Source organism: Mus caroli, chromosome 2 (assembly GCF_900094665.2).
Source record: "Mus caroli chromosome 2, CAROLI_EIJ_v1.1, whole genome shotgun sequence".
NCBI classification, from domain to species: Eukaryota; Metazoa; Chordata; class Mammalia; order Rodentia; family Muridae; genus Mus; species Mus caroli.
In genome coordinates, this window is record NC_034571.1 from 101,866,125 (window position 1) to 101,886,602 (window position 20,478).

General features: G+C 35.3%; 1 pseudogene; it reads left to right on the forward strand.

Moving 5' to 3' along the window:
* The first annotated feature begins 10,713 nt into the window (after positions 1–10,713).
* Positions 10,714–11,865, forward strand: LOC110306794 (annotated as a pseudogene).
* The last annotated feature ends 8,613 nt before the right edge of the window (positions 11,866–20,478 follow it).

Genomic DNA, 20,478 nt, shown 5'->3' on the forward strand with positions numbered 1-20,478 from the left:
AACACATGCTCCACTATGTTCATAGCAGCCTTATTTATAATATCCATTCCCAGAGATTAATTTCTTACCACTGATGAATTTTCACTATCTTCATATCTGTGACTTTGTTGTAACTTCCATTACCAGGCTTATGTTTAATTTTAGTAATATAAATTAAACATATTGAGCATATAGTAATATCTCAACATATCACCAATATTTCCATGCCACTCAAAATATATCACTAATGTTTAATTATATAACAAAAACATTCTTATTCTTTGAAGAAGCATAGTAATAGGTATAGGCTCCCCACATTTAATCCATTTTGCTTTGTTTTCTTCCTCTTCATACATATGGTTTTGTTGCTGGTTTGTCCCCTTACTCATTTGAACAATGATTTTATTTTTAGATATTATTCTAGGTCTTTTGGAGTTTACCACTGATCAAAGACAAAAAAAAATACAGTCTGTCTAGAGCATTTAACATTGTAATTGGGACAGTTAGATTATAACCAAAAATATAATTAATAATAATAATAATTATGTTTTATATTTTCTTGTTGGAAAAATAGAGAAGAATAATGTGGCTAAGAATTGGTCACTTGAAGGTAGTGTAATTAAAAAGTGGAAGTAAAAAATTGAAAGAGGTGAGAAAGTAAAGAAGTTAGCTTACTGGAATGGGGTTGATTTGCAGGCAGAAAGAATTAGAAATATGAAAACATGGCAGCTCTAAAAGCAAGTGGGGACTATGACAGAGCAACAAAGCAATGAAGCTATACCTGAGGAAATAAAATAAAAAAGTGACTGAAATAGAACTCTATAATGTTGCTTCAGCAATAGAACGTCGTTTTCAAGACGTGGGGATTCGTTGGAGGGTGTTAAGCATACATGGAATATTATCTAACATATATTTAAAGAAATAAGAACAGCCAAAGTGAGTACAATCAAATCAACCAGGAACAAAGTGAAATGATGGTGGTGTTAGGTTGACAGCCCTGAGTGATGTTATAGAAGTTGTCAGATAATGCAGGCATGTTGGATACCAGACCAGACCTCTCAGCAGGAACTCTTTCAGATGGAAGGGGAAGAGGAGTCAGGATAACACCCAATATTTAGATATGAGTAACTAGAGAGTGGCATACTCATAAATTATTAACATACTTATAAATACTCACTTATTCATTAAATTACAATTGTCCATCAAAATTTATGTTGTAAAAATATTCATTTATGTTAATTTCTTAAACTTAAAACTCTGCTGTAAGAGAGATTGCAATGAACATTTTGCACTTCGTACTGTGTGTATATTTTCAGTATTTATCCACAGTGATCTATGAAGACATTCTTTAACAGAACTGCCCTACAGTATATTGCTATAGGCTAAAGCACTTTTCCTTTTATTTTCTTACAGAACTACTTTGTTTTGTCTACAATTATATTGATAAAAGACTATAGCATAAAATCATTTATATTTCTCCCTCCCTTTCTCCTTCTCCTTCTCTCTCTCTCTCTCTCTCTCTCTCTCTCTCTCTCTCTCTCTGTATGTATGTATGTGTGTATTCTTGCTTTTATACTGTTATCAAAATTTATTGTTCCACATTTTACTTTTTGCCAACCTGAAGTGCAAGAAATATCATGTTTCTATAAGCATAATGAAAAACCCAATCTAAGTATGAGCAATAGATATAACTCAAAATTAAATGAGTACTGAATGAGTGTATGAAAATATTCCATATCACTAAAATCTAGGGGGCTGTGGAAATTGTACAAGGAGATTCAACATTAGTCCTGCAATGATAACATCTCTCAAAGGACAAAATCTAACATGTGATTTTTGACGATGTGGAGCAGAGAGAATTCTTGTCTAATGTTCTTAGGGATGTAAAGCAATAAAGCTATTATAAGATATAATGTGGAGTTTCCTCAAAAATTTAACAAATATAGATATTGTATGACCACAAATTCTACTAAGTATATATCTAAAGAAAATAATATTTACAAGCAGAAGAGAAGGGTTCATGCACATGTTTACTGTTATCTCATTAACAACAGATAAGAAATGTACACAAGTTATATATCCATGTACTGATAAATGTGAAAAGACGGTACCTCTCTACATGAAAAACGAAGGGAACTATGATTTGTGACAACATGGCTTCATAATGCATAATTATACTCAAACAACACATAAAATCCTATAAATAATTAGCAAAATATGAAACAAATACTTAGATTCCCTTAATTTTCAGTGGGATTGGCCATGTTTTAAGAGATTTAAGACCCTTTTAAGTGCTCAGACTTGCAAATGGTACACTTTCAGCATTCAAGCTCTTCTAATGCTTGTCTTTTATAATAGTCATCTCTAGAATTATATATGTAACCCAAGATATTATTTATTATTTATATAGATCACAAATATATATAGATAACAAATATATATATAGATCACAAATGTATACATATATGTATATATGTATATATATATATATGCATATATATATATATTCATCAATAATAGCAAAGAAGAGGCTATCAATTAGAGAGTTGAGGAACATGGAAGGCATTGGCAATCATGGGACATTTAGGAGTTAAAGGTAAAAAAAGGAAGGGAGAAAGGATAAGACTAACTTAATTAAAATACATAGAAATAAATAGTTTTCAAAATGAACAAAGCTTTCAAAGAAAACAAACAAACAAAATAATATATTGCATACTATTGTTCTCTGCCATTGGAGGTAATCTCACTTTGCCTGACCATTACCTGGACAAGAAACCACATCTCAGGAAAGCCAGTTCACCTAAAGACATGCTAGAGAGATAGGAAGAATAATAATGAATAAGTAATAATCAGAAATACAAGTTAATTAATTATTTGATCATTAAGAATCATAAGTTAATACATTTAGGTCTTCCAGGAGCCCTTCCCTCCATGCATGTTCTTCCAGATCTTCCGTTGTAAGACTGCCTTCTTTTCTGAGTTCTTATTTTAAAAGCAGAAAAAATGAAGCATCTATACAAGAGTAGTGCTGTTACTGGACAGTGATGAAGAAATAATCCTAGTATTAGCAGTAAAGTACAAAGATATATCAGCAGTTATTATGAAGAAATTTAATGTCTTGACAAAAAAATGTAAGATGTGAGGTTTGAAAAGGAAAAAAATAAAAGTCTCTTAAACATAATCTACAGAAAATGTTAGCTAAAAAATATAAAACAACGTTTTTTAAAAGTTCATTATTTAGGGAAAAATCCACAAACAAAATCATGGTAAGAAGGAAAAAGATTGGCCTGACAAAATCCAAATCATCAGAGAAAAATAGAAGATCTTAGAAGAAATAAGTATATCAAAAACTTACTCTTAGAAAAAATTACATTGTTTTAGTTTCAACCTGATGCTGTGATAAATTATCCTGACAAAAATTACTTAAACGACAAAGCTTTACTTTTTCCCACAATCCAGGTTACAGTCCATCACTGAGATGAACTCAAAGGAGCAAATATGCAAAGTAGCTCATTCTATTACACCTAGAGTCAAGAGCAGAGTGCTTACATGTTAATGCTCAGGCCACATTCTCAACTCTTGCAGAGTCCAGGACCCCCTACCCAAATGACAGTGATATTCACAGTTGATAAGTCTTCATACCTCAAGCCACATAATTGAAACAACAACAACAACAAAAAAAAAAACTAAGTGAGAACAAAAACAATACAAACAAACAAACTAGCAAGCAAGCAAAAATCACAGATGTGTTCACAGGTTGCCTGACCTACAAAATTGCTCATTGAGAATCCTTAACAGCTGTCTCTAGACTAAGTCAAGTTTACATTTAAAACTAACCATCATATAAACATAGTCAGACATTAAACAAAGTCAAAATATAGTTTTTTTATTATGTTAGGAATTTTTCATTGAAAAGAATTACAATGTCACTGAAAATGAGGGAAAATCCTACATGGTATAGAAGACAGACATAGGAACTACAATATCCGTGTACAACTTCTAACAGGAAACAAAAAGAATGGGGGAGTCAAGCATCAATACCTGAGATGGGGTGCAGCTCAAGGTGCCGAAAGACAGAATGTAGTCCTGGAAAAGGTTAAAGGGAAGTCATGGGACAGGAGTATTGAACTAAGATGGCGGGTGAGGGCAGGGTACATGAGACTAATACTGGGAGGACTATCACTAAACATCTTTTGAGTCCTATAGGATTTACTATTCCACAGGATCCTGAAATATATATGTATTTACATATAAAAATAGTTTCTTTTTTAAATTTGAAACATTTTAAAGGAGTAACAGTCCTCTTACTTGATACCACACAAAAAAATATCTGTTGTATATATCCAAACAATATTTCTACTGCCAGGATTTCTAGAAAATAAAAACTTTTAGCTTGAAAAAGTTATCTATTTTTATAATTCTTTTTAAATTTAAATTATTGTATTTATTTATATTCCAGTCATTGCCCCGTTGTTCAGTTACCCCCTCCCACACTTTCTCATCCCATTTCTCCTCCCCCTTGCCTCAGAGAGGGTGCTCCCTCTAATCCCCTGCACCAGACCTCCCCCTTCCCTCAGGCCATAAGATTCTCAAGGATTAAGGGAATCTTCTCCCATTGAGGCCATACCAGGCACACCTCTGCTACATATGAGGCAGGAGCATGTGACCAGCCCAAGTATGCTCCTGGTTGCTGACTTGGTCTCTGGAAGCTCCCTGGCATCTGGCTTAGTTGAGACTGCTGATCTTCCTATGGGGTTGCTTTCCCTTTCAGCTTTTTCATTTCTTCCCCTAATTCAACCATAGGTGTCCCGGACTTCAGTCCAGTAGATAGACAGGGTCTCAAGTGGAGGGAGAGAATTAACTAATCCATAGTCAAAATTCCTGACCCAGAACTGTTCCTGTCTAAAAGAACTGCAGGGACAAAAATGAGAAGAGACTGAAGGAAAGGTGGTCCAGTGACCAATACAACTTGGCATCCATCTCATGATTGGGCACCAAGACCTGACATCACTATGCTATGATTTGCTTACAGAAGGGAGCCTGGCATGGCTCTTCTCGAGTGGCCCTACCAGCAGCTGAATGAGAAAGAAGCAGATACTTTCACCCAAGCATTGGACTTATTGGACCCAAACATTAACTTAAATTAGTTATCTTAAAATGGTATTAAACAACTCCCCCATATGAAGTTAGAATTCAGAGTGCCATAGCTTATTCATTGTGAATATCATAGGTGACACAAACAAATAACTCTACATTCTTGGCATTCAAACTTTTTCTTCAAGATATATTTTCTTTTTGTTCATAAGTATCTAACACTAAAAAAAAGAGCATTATTTACTGACATTTTAAATTTTAAGGAAATAAATTCAAAAGGTGCTTGTAGAGAGAAAAATATGAAACCAAGAATGAAGGCAAAATAATTAATGAGATAACCTGAGTGTAATTTTTGATAGCATACATTTATTTACGTTTATTCTTATGGGCCTATGGTAGAAGTTCATTTTTATCAAATACATATATGATAGGTTAAAATATGTATTCAATGTATGAAGATCAAATCAAGGTAATTAGTACTTCTATCATCTTAAGCATTTCTTATTTCTGTATGACGGAACTTTTCAGCTGTTCTGTTTCAGTTCTTTATAATGTATATATTCAGTTGCTGTAAACTGTTTTGCTGGAGAACATTGGAATCCATTCCTTTTGTTTTTGAAATGTATTTTCATGGCATCTGTTTTTCACATTTCCCTGCCCTTAATGTGTGGACATTTATTTGCTTGATGCTTATTTACAGTGCCCAGTATTTTGCTCTCTGCTTCTAAAAGATTAACTGTTTTCTTTCCACATAAGAGCATGTGCATATGCTATTTCTATCTACTGCAAAAATATTTTATATAAAATATTGTTTAAAAAATGCTAAGATTGGCAGAGGAAACAACAAGAGAAATAAAATTAACCAACGTTTAAACCAAAACACAAGAAAATAGAAACCCAAAGATACCCTCATAAAAACAAAGACTGCAATAAAAAATAGAAAAGGAGTTTGCAGAGATGTTTGAAAGAAGAAATATCATAGGGAGACCAAAGTAGTTTCTAGCTTCAGTCTTCCGACTTTTACCCACCTATCACTTTAGGATTAGCATTATAAGCATTGTTGCCTAAAGTATACAACCATATAGAAAAAAAAAAAAAGAAAAAAGAAAGAAAAGAAATGAACTTGAGTGTCCTTGCCCAAGGGACAAAAAAGTGAATAATTTTGAAGCTAGAAGTTAGATATATAGAACAAAAGGCTACATTTGGCAAAAACATGTCCTAGCATGAAAACTACATGTACTATTTATTGTAAACACCATTGACCTCTGTTTAACCTTGGAACATGTCATCAAAAAAGCATGAAGATACTATTATGGGGTAAGAAAGAAAGAAGGAAGGAAGGGAGGGAGGGAGGGAAGAAGGGAGGGACGAAGGGAGGAAGGAAGGAAGGAAGGAATATAATCTATAGCTCTGACTGTCCTGGAACTCACTCTGTAGACCAGACTGGCCTTGAACTCAGAAATCTGCCTGCCTCTGCCTCCCAAGTGCTGGGATTAAAGGCATGCACCACCACTGCCTGGCTAAACAGTGGGGTTTTAATTTGTCACATTTACTGCATAGATCATTATATTAGAGTAACTGCAGCACATCATACATACTTGTTAATGAGATGTGTATCTATTAGAAGACGATGCCCTATATGCACTGCAACTGTGAAATGAGAATTTGGTAAAGACAAATTAGAGAGATTAATCACATCATCATGTATCACTCAAGCAGCTAACAATACAACTGTACTGAAAGGAAAGATTGATTTGAGCTGTGGATTTATAGCTTACATGACGATCTAATACTTGCACAATATCCACACTTCAGCTGTGACTCAGCATCACTTTCTTCAATAAGATAGCATCATTATAAAGTTTTAGCAGTCAAAAGAAGAGTTTTAAAGAAAATATATTGTTAGCAGCTTGGGTGTCGTCACGTCTAAAATATATTAGCCCAGAGAACAAAGTCATTTCTATCCTTCATAAATCTAGTAAATTGATAGTTCCTATATCTTATGTTTTTCTGTTCTTTCTCAAGTGATTTTCAAAGGGCCTTTTTATCACCCACTTGTTTATGCCTAGGATGTATCAACAAACTGATTATATTTCCCCAACAGAATAATCTATCTACAAATTCTTCTGATCTCTCTCTCTCTCTCTCTCTCTCTCTCTCTCTCTTTCTCTCTTTCTCTCCTCCCTAAATTGTCTATTGTCAGATTAACAACAGAAGATATTTATTATTATTATAAATTAATAGATAATGTACAATGTCTTATTCCATAGTTCATATATATTTATAAAATTCACAGGAGATTTTAAGTCATTTTAATATCAAAATGTGTACATTTAATTACTTTGAAGGCCAAGCAGAAGTTAATGACTTTTTCACTTAGAGACTACTTGTCAGAATCTGGTAAAGAGAAAATATCTTAAAGATTAAATAAAATCACAAAGCATTTAAATTATAAATTCAAGTCAGACAAATCAAAATTAACATTACATTTGAAAATATGAAATAAAGATTTTTCTGTGAGGTGAGAGACTAGCAAGGTCCAGGTCTTCCATCCTCTGAGATCTATCTGCCTACCCACAAGAGGTGAATGCGCTTTCCAATAATCATTTTAGACTTCAGGTAGAAGGACCCAGCTGCTTAAAATTGAAAAGAACCCATGACTTTCCCAAAGATTTCCTTCTGGTTGCCATCCCACAGTCAAAAGTTCTAACCCCAAATTGTTCCCATCTGACACAACTGCAGGGACAAGAATGCTCACAAAGAGGGGACTATCATGATGGGCCTCTGAAAGACCCAACAAGTAGCTGAAAGAGTCAGATGCAGATATTTATTTACACCCAGTCAATGGACAGAAGCTGGTGACCCCTGTGATTGAATTAAGGAAAAGCTGGAAGAAACTGAGAAGGAGGGAAACCCTATTGGAGGACCAACAGTCTCAACTAACTTGGGCCCCCGAGATTTCTCAGACACTGAGCCACCAACCTGGCAGCATACACCAGGTGATATGAGGCCCTCATACATATACACCAGAGGACTGTGGCATCTGGACTCAGTCAGAGAAGATACACCTAACCCTAGAGAGACTTGAGGCCCCAGGGAGTAGGGAGGCCTGGTGGGGTGGAGGTAGGGGAGTGGGGACATCTTCTTTGAGATGGATAGTGGGAGGAAACTAGGTATGGGGTGTGGAACAGTTGGAGGGCTGACTGCAAAGGGGGATAAAGACTGGACTGTAAAAAAAAGATTAAAAAATAAGAGAAGGAGAGAGAGAGAGAGAGAGAGAGAGAGAGAGAGAACTACCAGCCCCTAATTTCTACCTGGGAAGAGAAAAATGAGATCCAACATTGCATAAAAAATTCATAGTTTTGAAGGAAAGTTTCCAAAGGGAGTAACTTCTGCCATACTGACGAATAAAGGTACCAGTTTGTATGGTACTAACAATCAAACATATAGACTAGCATGTCTTTACATGACCTGGTCTCTTCTATTGCCAAATTCAGAGGAATATCTAAATCCTATATTTTTTCTTGCCAAATAAAGGATTTCAAACACATACCCAACACTATATATTTTGATAGGTCTCTATGAAAGATGTCTTCTGTCTCTCTTGTGTATATGCTAATAGGATTTGGCAAAATCTAGATGGTTAGAAGCCAAGATACAGCTGATTGTCTTGCTGGTACTCCAAATAATCTGTGATATAACAAAGAAGTCCCAGATCTGCTTAGCAACTTCTTTGTGGAAAGAATTTAATGTAATTCATACTCAACATTGTCCTGTTTTTTGAAACAAGAAAGACATCTTCTGTCTTACCTAATATTGAGAATTTATGCCATTTAGCTTAATTAATTATCTTAATGACTATTAAGGGCAGAGTTATTTCAGATTTTTACAGAAAATGTGTATAGTAGAGAAAAAATATCACAGGGTGTGTTGAGTACCTGAGGTAAAAACCCAGCAAATAACACCCAGATCCCAAGGAATAAACCACCAACCAAAGCGTACACATGGAGGGACCCATGGCACCAGCTGCATATGTAGCAGGGATGGCCTTGTCAGGCATCAATGGGAGGGAGGAGAGGCCCTTGGTCCTGTGAAGGATCAATGCCCCTGTGTAGGGGAATTCGAGGGTGAGGAGGTGGGAGTGAGTGGGGGGGTGGGGGGGCGAACACCATCATAGAAGCAGAGGGAGGGGCAGGGGCTAGAGGGATTTCAGGAAGGGGGGAACTGGGAAAGGGGACAACATTTGAAATGTAAATAAAGAAAATATCCAATAAAAAGAGAGAGAGAGAAAAGGAGTTACAAAGCAAATAAAGAAACACAAATGTATGATCCAAAGGTGCAAAATGTGTCTCTTAAAAGTAGCCTTAAAGAAATGATGGTACATGAATATGAATAAAGTACCAAAAAGAAACTGTGTAGTTATTATATTCAATGATATTAGAAACAGAAACAGAATGGAATCCAAAAAGGAGTCGAAAACTCTAACTGTATAACAATATGTCCACAGAAATAAACAGTATATTTTTTTAAAAATTAGGAAGTTACTGTCTTTTTAAATTAGACTGTCAAATTTCTCTGTATATAGGCCTAATTTTAAATAAAAAAGAAAAAGAAAAATATAGATGATATAAAACGGAAACGACAAATAAATCAAAGATATCATTACAAAAAAGTCAATGAAACAGGAAAGGAGATAATAGAAAACAAAGAGTATAAAAACCTGGAAGTTATAAAATAATTAAGAAATGAAAATAGTTTCTCCTACCATGTCAATAATTATACTAAGCATAAATAAGTTAAACTCTCTGGGTAAAGACAGAATGGCTGAATGAATTTAAAAATAAAAATAAAGAAACTGCAACCAAACTTAATTGTCAGCAAGATATTAAAGAAAACACATATACTGAAAGAGTAAAATGTGGAAAATATATTCAATGCAACTGATAACCAAAAGAAGTCACAGATGATCATACATAATTGTCACAAAATACATAAGACATTAATAATGTAACATAAGTTAAATCATCAAAAATATGTGTTAATAAATATATATACATTTAACATTAAAGAACCAAAATAGGGGTTGGGCGAAGTGCAAGCTGAGGAGCTTCGGCATCCGGTGTTTTGTTGTTGTTGTTGTTTTTTTAATTACATATTTTCCTCAATTACATTTCCAATGCTATCCCAAAAGTCCCCCATACCCCCCCCCACTTCCCTACCCACCCATTCCCTTTTTTTTTTGGCCCTGGCGTTCCCCTGTACTGGGGCATATACAGTTTGTGTGTCCAATGGGCCTCTCTTTCCAGTGATGGCCTACTAGGCCATCTTTTGATATNTATGCAGCTAGAGTCAAGAGCTCNGGGGTACTGGTTAGTTCATAATGTTGTTGCACCTACAGGGTTGCAGATCTCTTTAGCTCCTTGGATACTTTCTCTAGCTCCTCCATTGGGGGCCTTGTGATCCATCCAATAGCTGACTGTGAGCATCCACTTATGTGTTTGCTAGGCCCTGGCCTAGTCTCACAAGAGACAGCTATATCAGGGTCCTTTCAGCATCCGGTGTTAGTGTTCCAAGTCTCATCATTGTCATTAAGGAGCACAGTATGGGACCCTAGTTCGGGATTCACACATACACTTCAGAATGCAGGGTCTAAGTTGTAGATTTTATCAACACAAATTTTCTGAGGTGGAAGATGTAGTGATGGTGAATGTAAGATCCATTGCTGAAATGGGGGCCTATGTCAGCTTGTTGGAATATAATAACATTGAAGGCATGATTCTTCTTAGTGAATTATCCAGATGATGTATCCATTGTATAAACAAACTGATCCGAATTGGCAGAAGTGAACGTGTAGTTGTCATTAGAGTGGAAAGAAAAAGGATATATAGATTTGTCAAAAAAAAGAGTTTCTCCAGAAGAAGCAATCAAATGTGAAGACAAATTCACAAAATCCAAAACTGTCTATAGCATTCTTCACCATGTTGCTGAGGTATTAGAATATACCAAGGATGAGCAGCTGGAAAGCCTGGACCAGAGGACTGTCTTGCTCTTTGATGGCAAATACAAGAGACCGGATATGATGCCTATGATGCCTTTAAGCATGCAGTCTCAGACCCATCTATCTTGGATAGTTTAGACTTGAATGAAGATGAAAGAGGAGTACTCATTAACAATATCAATAGGCATTTGACCCCACAAGCGGTCAAAATTCAAGCAGATATTAAAGGAGCTTGCTATGGTTATGTAGGCGTTGATGCTGTAAAAGAAGCCCTGAGGGCAGGTTTGAATTGTTCTACAGAAACCATGCCCATCAAGATAAATCTAATAGCTCTGCCCAGGTATGTGATGACAACAAGAACACTAGAGTGGACAGAAGGCCTCTCTGTCCTCAATCAGGCTATGGCAGTCGTTAAAGAGAAGATTGAGAAGAGGAGCGTGTTCAGTGTTTGGATGGAGCCCAAAGTGGTCACAGATACAGATGAGACTGAACTTGCAAGGCAGCTGGAATGGCTTGAGAGAGAAGAAGCAGAAGTGGATGGAGATGATGTTACAGAAGAAATGGAAGCCAAAGCTGAAGATCAACATTTTGGAAAACAGTCCAAACTAAGGAGTATGAAGCAGCTCTTCCTGGCTGTAAACCCTAGACTTGAAAGTGTTCCAGTATTGAAAACTTCAAACCTGAATATTTTTTATTTCCAGCTACTTAAGTATTCAACAAGCCAGAATCTAAATGTCCTCCTTCATGTCAGCTGTTTTCACATAGTGGCTCTAACACCTCAAGCATTTTTTTAGGGAGTGGCTTGATTTGACCAGAGACAAATCTTAAACAGGAGTACTAATATTCGACTTGCAGTTTCTATTTCTCATGTCTCTGGAATGGCACCCCTATGGTTCAGAGATTTACCAGGGGCTCCAAACACAAACAATCCCAACCTTTCTATATAAAATGTATTTAAGCAAACATGAAATAAATTTCTGGGATATTAAAAAAAAAGAACCAAAATAAAGTCACTTTAAGGAAACTGTAGTTAATATCTGTAAGGAATATTCATAAAAACATTCTTAAATATTAGGTGATTGACTTAAACTGAACATTAAGTAGCATGCACCATGACCAAGTGATATTTCTCCCAGGCACACAAGGATTTCTACATGAAAATACAACAGGCAAAACATAACTTACAATGAATTAAACATCTACATGTAAGGAACAAACCCTAACATTCTTTGAAGACGTTTAAAGCATTGGTCTTAAAAATGATTTCTTGTAAATGACCTCAAGTGCAGGAAACAAAAATAGATAAATGAGATATCATCAAGTAAAAGAACAGACTTCTGCATAGCAAACAACCAGAGTTAAATGTTTGATGGATATACTAGAGGACATTATTTATAAGTTGTATCAAAAATAATTTAATATCTAAAATGCATAAATGACACCCACAAAATCTTTATAACAATAAATACTTAAGGGGCAAAGTACTTGAATAGATCAAAAATTCAATTCCAAGAAGACACATGAATGGCAAAGAAGTAAATAAGAAAGAACTTAGTGTAACATGACAGAGAAGTATAAAATGATAAAGTGGTATATTGCTTCATTCCTAGTAAAATAGCTATTATCAAAAAATACAAGAAAACAAAACAAAAAAATCCCTCACAAAATGGAGAGTATATAAGTGATTTGAGTAGTAGATAGGAAAGAAAAAGGGTGAAATCATTACACAAAATAATATAAATATAACACAAAAATAAGAATAACACTGTCATATGAACCAGCTACTACTTTCTGGATGTTTATTTAAATTTTTTTAAAAAAGAAAACAAACTAAAATGGTGTTAATGGGAATTTTGGACTGCCATCTTCATTTCTTCAAGGCCCACAATATTGAAAACAAAAAAGGAAAGAATTCTACATAAGTAATTTCACAAAGAAAAGGCAACACACATATCTCCATATAGACATAAAGTGCAAGGAAATGAAGTATTATTGTGTAACAGACATGAACCATGAGAGCATAAGGTAAATAAGACAGTTAGGGAAAAATAAGGCATGACTTCACATACATAGGATAACAGAGCTTTTCAAACTCACAGATGCAGAAAGCAAAATGAACTGTGGTTTCCTGGAGCTAAGAGCTGGGGATGTTAGGATTTGTTAAGAAAAGAAGTACTCGCTCTTCTATGAAACAGTGTGCATTCAGTTACCAAAACTGTTCAAAGATTGTTAAGTGTTTACTTCATGTGTTTTTCTTTCTCTACACATTTACACAACACAATTGCATGTTTTAAAACGAGAATTTCTAGTAAGTTGTTTTCTTTTATTTGGTTTTGTTTTTGTAGTTCTGAGAGCAAGCAGTCATGCTAGTTGGCTTTCTGTCCCTGACCTCATCCTATATGTCTTACATAATAACACAAAAGATTATGAATCTAGTATTTACTTTTGCAGTGAACATCACAAAGGAAGTGACGGAAATAAGAGATGGGGAACAAACATATATAAAACCACAAATGATACTGTAGAAGATGCAAGACTGAGTCTGAAATGTCAGAATATGATGTTTCAGTACACATTTTAACCAGGTATTCATCCCAGTTAGCTTTTACCAGTTAATTATCAATCAGTTTGGGAGTTAGGCTATTATTTCAACTAATCCCCAAATGCAACAGTAGAAAAAACCCAGGTTCACTAGCTATTGAAAATATTTAAAGATTCCTTTCATGCTTAAATGTGAGCAACATTTATAAGTTACAGAATATAAGGGTAAAACCAAGAAGTTAAAATAAGCATGGATCCAGCTGCATATGTAGCAGAGGATGGCCTTATCTGGCATCAGTGGAAGGGGAGGCCCTGGTCCTGTGGAGGCCTGATACTCCAACATAGAGCAATGCTAGGGCAGTGAGGCAGGAGTGGTTGGGTGGGTGAAGGAACACACTCATAGAGGCAGGGAAGAGGGGAGATGGGATAGGGGGTTTGTGGAGGGGAACTGGGATGGGGGATAACATTTGAAATGTAAATAAATAAAATAACCAATAAAAATAAGCTAACAACAATAGACCCCTGAGGAAACACTGCTAAATATAGAGTTTTTAGTGTTTTTGTATCTGCTAAAAGGTTTGACTGTCCTGAATCTAACTAAATACAAACATGAGACCAAAACTAGTCAATCAGAAAATAAAATGGTCTTTTCAAAGTTAATAGATTAATAACAAAGTATGAAAAGATCAGTAATCTGATTTTAAAATGGTTCTAATCTCAAGACAAAGAAAAAAACAATAAAAAATCACAGAATATTTTGAGAGAAAAATAAAAATGTAGAAACATTTTTTAAATCTAATATTTCACTAAATACCATTTTGCAGGGCATAGCAAAGGGGTTATATGCCACTAGACATTCATTTACATGCTACATTGCAGGAACAGTCCTGGGACACACTGGGGAAGATTCTTTTGTTGCACAAAATTCACCTAAAGTGCTTATAAATATAGAAAGACTCAAAGCTGTCCCAGAGATCTGGCAATGTGTGTCATAGACTCCCAGATGCAGTGTGTCTGCATGTGTTTCTTCATTACAGAGGCCATCACTATCCATGAGTAGGCTACCAAAATATGTCTAAAATGATTAAGGCTAAAATAGAGAAATCCGTAATATTGGCATGAGGCAGTACCAGATTTGCATCTATTAGCAAAGCTTATCAATGAGCCACCAACCTTCATATTATTTCCATTAAAGTATTTAAATCATGCCAAGAATAGATGGAGAGCAAGACCGTTTTACACTGGGAAATATAGAGTCTATATTTCCTTTAATGACAAATTGAATTTGATAAAAATAATTGTGTAGTTTTAAGTTGTTCAATTAAAACTCTAGAAAGCCATGAACACTTGTGAATGCAGTATTGCAATGCCATGCTTAGTATAACACCGAAGCCCTGGAGTCATTCTTAGCAGTATCAAAAGCAAGACAATGACGTAGACTATTTCCAATATTAGTTAGCATTTTCCTGGAAGATCCATCGAAATATAATGAAATGTTTAAAAATGGAAAGGGTATAGAATTATTATTTAAGAACTATCTTATTATGTTCCCAGAAATTCCAAGAAGATAAACTAAAGCTTCCTGAAATTGGTGAGAGTTAGGAAAGAAAATTTTAAATTAATGGTTATTTACATTCCTATGTAAAACAATAAAAATAAATTAGAAAATATTACAAAGAGTTTTGACTCACAGTAGTTACAGAATTAATCTTAGAAACACCAGGGAAAAGTAAAACAGAGCTTTAGAAAGAAGACACCAAACTTCCTAGAGATACACGTCAACTTAACTTTTAAATATGAACTGTAGTTATTCTTATTCTGGGTGGGTGACTAAATATTTTAAAAAGCACATATGGAATTCTTCCCCTTTATAATATGGAAGTATTTTCCAATTTTTCTACAATATGATGGTAAAACTTTTAAATTAAAAAATTCACTAAAGTGGGAGAAAGGTTAGATGAGACATAATTATGATGTAACATGTGCTTTGTCAAAGGTAAGTGATGAACTAACATGCAAGAATGTAGGCAGATCATCTAAGAGTGTCTGTGGGTGGAGCTGAGGCAGAAGAGCAGTGTAAAAAGAAAAAGGCTGAAGCTATGTACAAAAGATCCTGGAGGAAGAGGGGAAGAGAACAGAGACACTAAACTAAAGACCAAGAAGCCAGTGTGATCGTAAATGTCTTATTCTTGGCTGTACAGTGACTACAGTGAGGGAGAAAACCAAAATGAAGGCAGGAGATAAGGAAGTCCGTTTATGCATAGGATGTCCTGAAGCAGCTGCTTTTCCAGTGCCAGGGTCTTTGTTATGGCCCTCTTTTAGATATTGATGCTGAGTACAGTAACAGCAGAGATGTTCAAAACACAAACATTATGCAGCAAATGAATGTACTGAAGGGAAGGAGACAAGAAACAAGGTAGTATAACAGATGAGGAGAAAATGGTTGTGTTGACACATATTCCAAGTTTCAAAAAGAAAAGAAATTATAGGAATTATGATCTTTCAGCTAAATGAGAGTTACTGTTTAATTGAATAAACAGCTTTGTTATTTCAAATTATTTTATATTTTCCTTTCTTTTTACATAAATTTTCCCATTTGTATGACTTCTTCCACACTTCAAATTCTTCCCATCTTCTTACAGACTTGGCTGTGCTGTACAAAGTGTTATGGTAGGCCCTGTCCAGGCTAGCAACAGTTTTCATGTAAGAACCACAGTGCTAGATGCGAAAGGCTTGTCTCTTCATCTTGGTCTTGCTGAAGCAAGAGAAACTCTACTTGGCATGATCAATTTTCTTCACTATTTTCCAGGGAGAAGTTAGTTAGGCCTCATATTCCCCAATAATCTCAACCTTCTTTGTATGTTTAGCCATGGTGCCAGAACCTAACCCTGAGAGCACTTTTATATTTTTCTCTTTTTTTTAATTTTTTATTGGTTATTTTATTTATTTACATTTCAAATGTTATCCCCCTTCCAGGTTTCCCCTCCACAAACCACCTATTTCAACCCCCTCCTCCCTGCTGCTATGAGGGTGCTCCCCCACCAATCTACCCACTCCTGCCTCACCACCCTAGAATTCCCTTACATAAGTCTCCACAGGGCCAAGGGCCTCCTCCCCCACTGATGACAGATAAGGCCATCCTCTGCTACATATGCAGCTGGATCCATGAGTTCATCCATGTGTATTCTTTGGTTGGTTGATGCTGTTGTTCTTCCTATGGGATTGCAAACCCTTTCAGCTCATCCATTCTTCCCCTAACTCCTCCACTGGAGTCCCCATGCTCAGTCCAATGCTTGGCTGCAAGCATCTGCATCTGTATCAGTATGTCTCTGGCAGAGCCTCTCAGGACACAGCTATATCAGTCTTCTGTCAGCAAGCACTTCTTGGCATCAGCAATAATGACTGGGTTTGTTGTCTGCATATGGGATTACTCCCCAAGTAGACAGTCTCTGGATGGTCTTTCCTTCAGACTCTGCTCTACTCTTTGTCCCTGGATTACCTTTAGACAGGAGCAATTCTATATCATAAATCTCATGTAAAATAGCTTATGACTTCTTTTTGTTTAAAGATGTAGCCTTCATATGTCCCTGACAAAGGGTTAACATAAAAGTTGGTTGGTTTTTTTTGGTCCCATTAAAGTTAAAGCTCCTCAAGGGACAGAAGAGATTGTACATAAGCAAGTTTGCAATACTGGGCCAGTGTTAGGCTTCCCTCTACCTCCTAGTAAAGAAGCACCAGCAATGTAAAGATGACGCATACTTATAAAATCTTTGAGTCATTGCAGCAGATAGGCACAAGTATATTTAGCTCATATGTTTCCAAAGTTGGGCACATTTGGGAAATTGAGGGTTCCTGTGCTTCTCACACGACCAACCAGCTCCCGGTTTACCTCTGTGCTGATGTTAGGACACAGAAATATAACACAAATAGGCCATGTTTCTGGGTGAGTCATTAGAGGGTAAAATTTGTAATATGAAAATCAAAACTTTCCAGCCTGTCTATTTTTAGTAGCTTCTATATTTCTGTTTCCTCATTTGGGGAGCCTTCTAGAGAATTTGAAAGCTTATGTAGAAACCATAAGAATGGCTGCAAGTTTTATATATCAAAGAATATTTTTAACACCCCTATAAGGGAAAGCAGAAACTTTCTTGACTGTTTTCCCAAATATAATCCTGTCTCTGAATCTAGATGAAAGTGTTTCTCTGACTCTTCATAACTGTTGGGAGGGACCCCTGGCATACAGAAGAGGATTTATTAAGTTTTATACCTCAAATTATATTCACCTTTGCCAAAATAATACCTTAATAGAAGAAAGCATTCATTAAACATTTTAATAAATTAAGTTAATTAAGATGATAATTTAACATTTGAATACTTTATGAAACAATGTAAACCACTCAGAAAGAGCTTCTAAGATAAATTATTAATTATTCAATGCATTGGAATGCATGAGTTTAAATAAAGATATTCTGGTTATCTTACTATTTTAATTTCTAACTATAATTTGGTCTGAATTCTAGCTTAGGTGTTCTTTGTATACTCTATTTTTGTCACTCTAAATTGTTATCTATTGAAATTACTTAGCTCATTATTTGATAACTATAAGTTTTATAGAATCTTGATGCCACTTTTGGTTGTAAAGAATGTGAGATGAAACACAATGGATATGGTAAAGGGAACATGATTAGGATGGTTGTATACCATGTAAGTCAATGAATTATAGAAATCAATATCTGACTTTACAGTCCTATTTTTCTCTCAAAATTACATGGAACCAATTATTTTCACCACCTGTAGTGCTCAATAGCTTTATTTGCAAAATATTTTAGATCTGTAGTTTTATATCAGGTCTTTGTAGACTAGGCTGGCTTTGAAATCACTATGTGTCACAAAACTGACTTTGAACATGAGGTTATTTTCTACATCAACATCTCAAGAATTGTAGTAGAATTGGATAAAATTGTTTTTACCTATTAGAAGTTATATGTAAGCCCCTACAGTTGAAAGCATTGAACACTTAAGATTTGCTTTGAGCTGGATCTAAGCCTCATTTCTGCAGTCTACCTTTTACAGTAGCAGAAAATACAATAGAAGATGCCAAGAGGGAGGAAACAAATAATAGCCCTTTCTACCTTCAACACCTATGTATCACAATAATGGCTAGCAGGCAAGATTTACATAAGGACACAAAAGTGGCACTCACCATGTTGGTGATCATCAAAAGCTGCCTAATTGGACTTAATACTTGTCATCAGAATGAAAATTATGTTTGGTAATAGAAAGAAGCCCACTTCCAGGGATTTGTGAGGTCATGAACCTTCAAAAAGAATCTACTACTATCTGATTTCTAAATGACCATAATTCTTCACTTTATCCTAAATATATTCTTTATATAAGAGGTAACTGTTTTATTGGCTATTCAATATAGTATGGTGAGCCCTGAAATCATATACACACAAAAACTGATTCAGAAGGTTATATATGTATACACACACACACACACACACACACACAGATAGATAGATAGATAGATAGATAGATAGATAGATAGATAGATAGATAGATATCAATTTGAGAGTGGTGGGATGGAAGAGTTTGAAGAGAGGGTACCCCTGGGAGAAGAGGTTTGAAGGGAACTACTAGAGGGAGTAAGGTATGCAATTCTTTTCAGTTTAAAATACACTTTCAAACGAAGGGGAAAAATTACATAAGAGAGTCAGTAAGATGGTTCATCAAGTAAAAGTGTCTGTTGGGCAAGACTCTTGATTCCCAGAGCACATATAAAACTGGAGAAAAGAACTGACCACAAGATGTCTTCTGATTTCCATGTGTGCCGTTAGACTTTCTGCTGCTGTAATAAAATATCATGAACAAAAACCACTTGGAAAAGAAAGGGTTTATTTCACTTATACTGCCGCATAGCACTCCATCAGTGAGGGAAGTCTGGATAGACCTCAAGCAAACCAGGAACTAGGAGGCAGGAATTTAAACAAAAAACCTTGGAGAAATGCTGCTTATTGGTTTGTTCTCAATGACTTGTTTAGCCTGCTTTCTTCTACCTGTCAAAACCACATGTTCAAGGGCTACACTATCCCCCCAGGAAGCTGGACCCTTCCACACCAATAATTAATTAATAAAATGACCCACAGGCTTGCCTGGAGGCCAATCTAGTGGGAGCATTTTCCTAATAAGATTGTCTCTTTCCACATGATCTAATTCTATGTCAAATTGACATAAAAAAATAACAAGCACATCATGTATGGACACATAATCCTACATACCACAAACATGTAAATACAATAACAATAAATTAAATATAATTTTTTGAAAAGAGCTAATAAAAAAACATCAATAAAGCTCTTAGCATGGTACCTGACATATTGAGACCATATGACTGTGCCATCTATTGCTAGTAATGGTGTAATGTGATACCAAAAGAGTTGTTACTAACAAGAAAGTGGTTATCTCTTTGTAGGATTAGGGTTTATGGCTTAAATCAAGCAGGGAATGAATTACATTACCTGAGGGAAATCATACAACTATAAAAGATGGGCAGATTACAAAGAGCTCTGTATAACCATCGATTTTGTTCCAATTTACTATCTATGAGAGCCATAAATTCTGTGGCACTGTGAGTTCTGGCCTGTAAAATTAAAGTTGCAATATATACTTCATAGGAATGTAATAAAGATTTAAACGTGTATTTATGTGAAAATATTGTATGGTGCATAATAATAATTCCAGACTTTCCAATGGAGGAAAGAAATGTATATAAAATATACAAAATTAAAAATGGAAAAGAGAGAGGAACCATAGTTTGAAGACTGCTAAAGTATTTATTATACCAGTTACAATATTGTGTAACA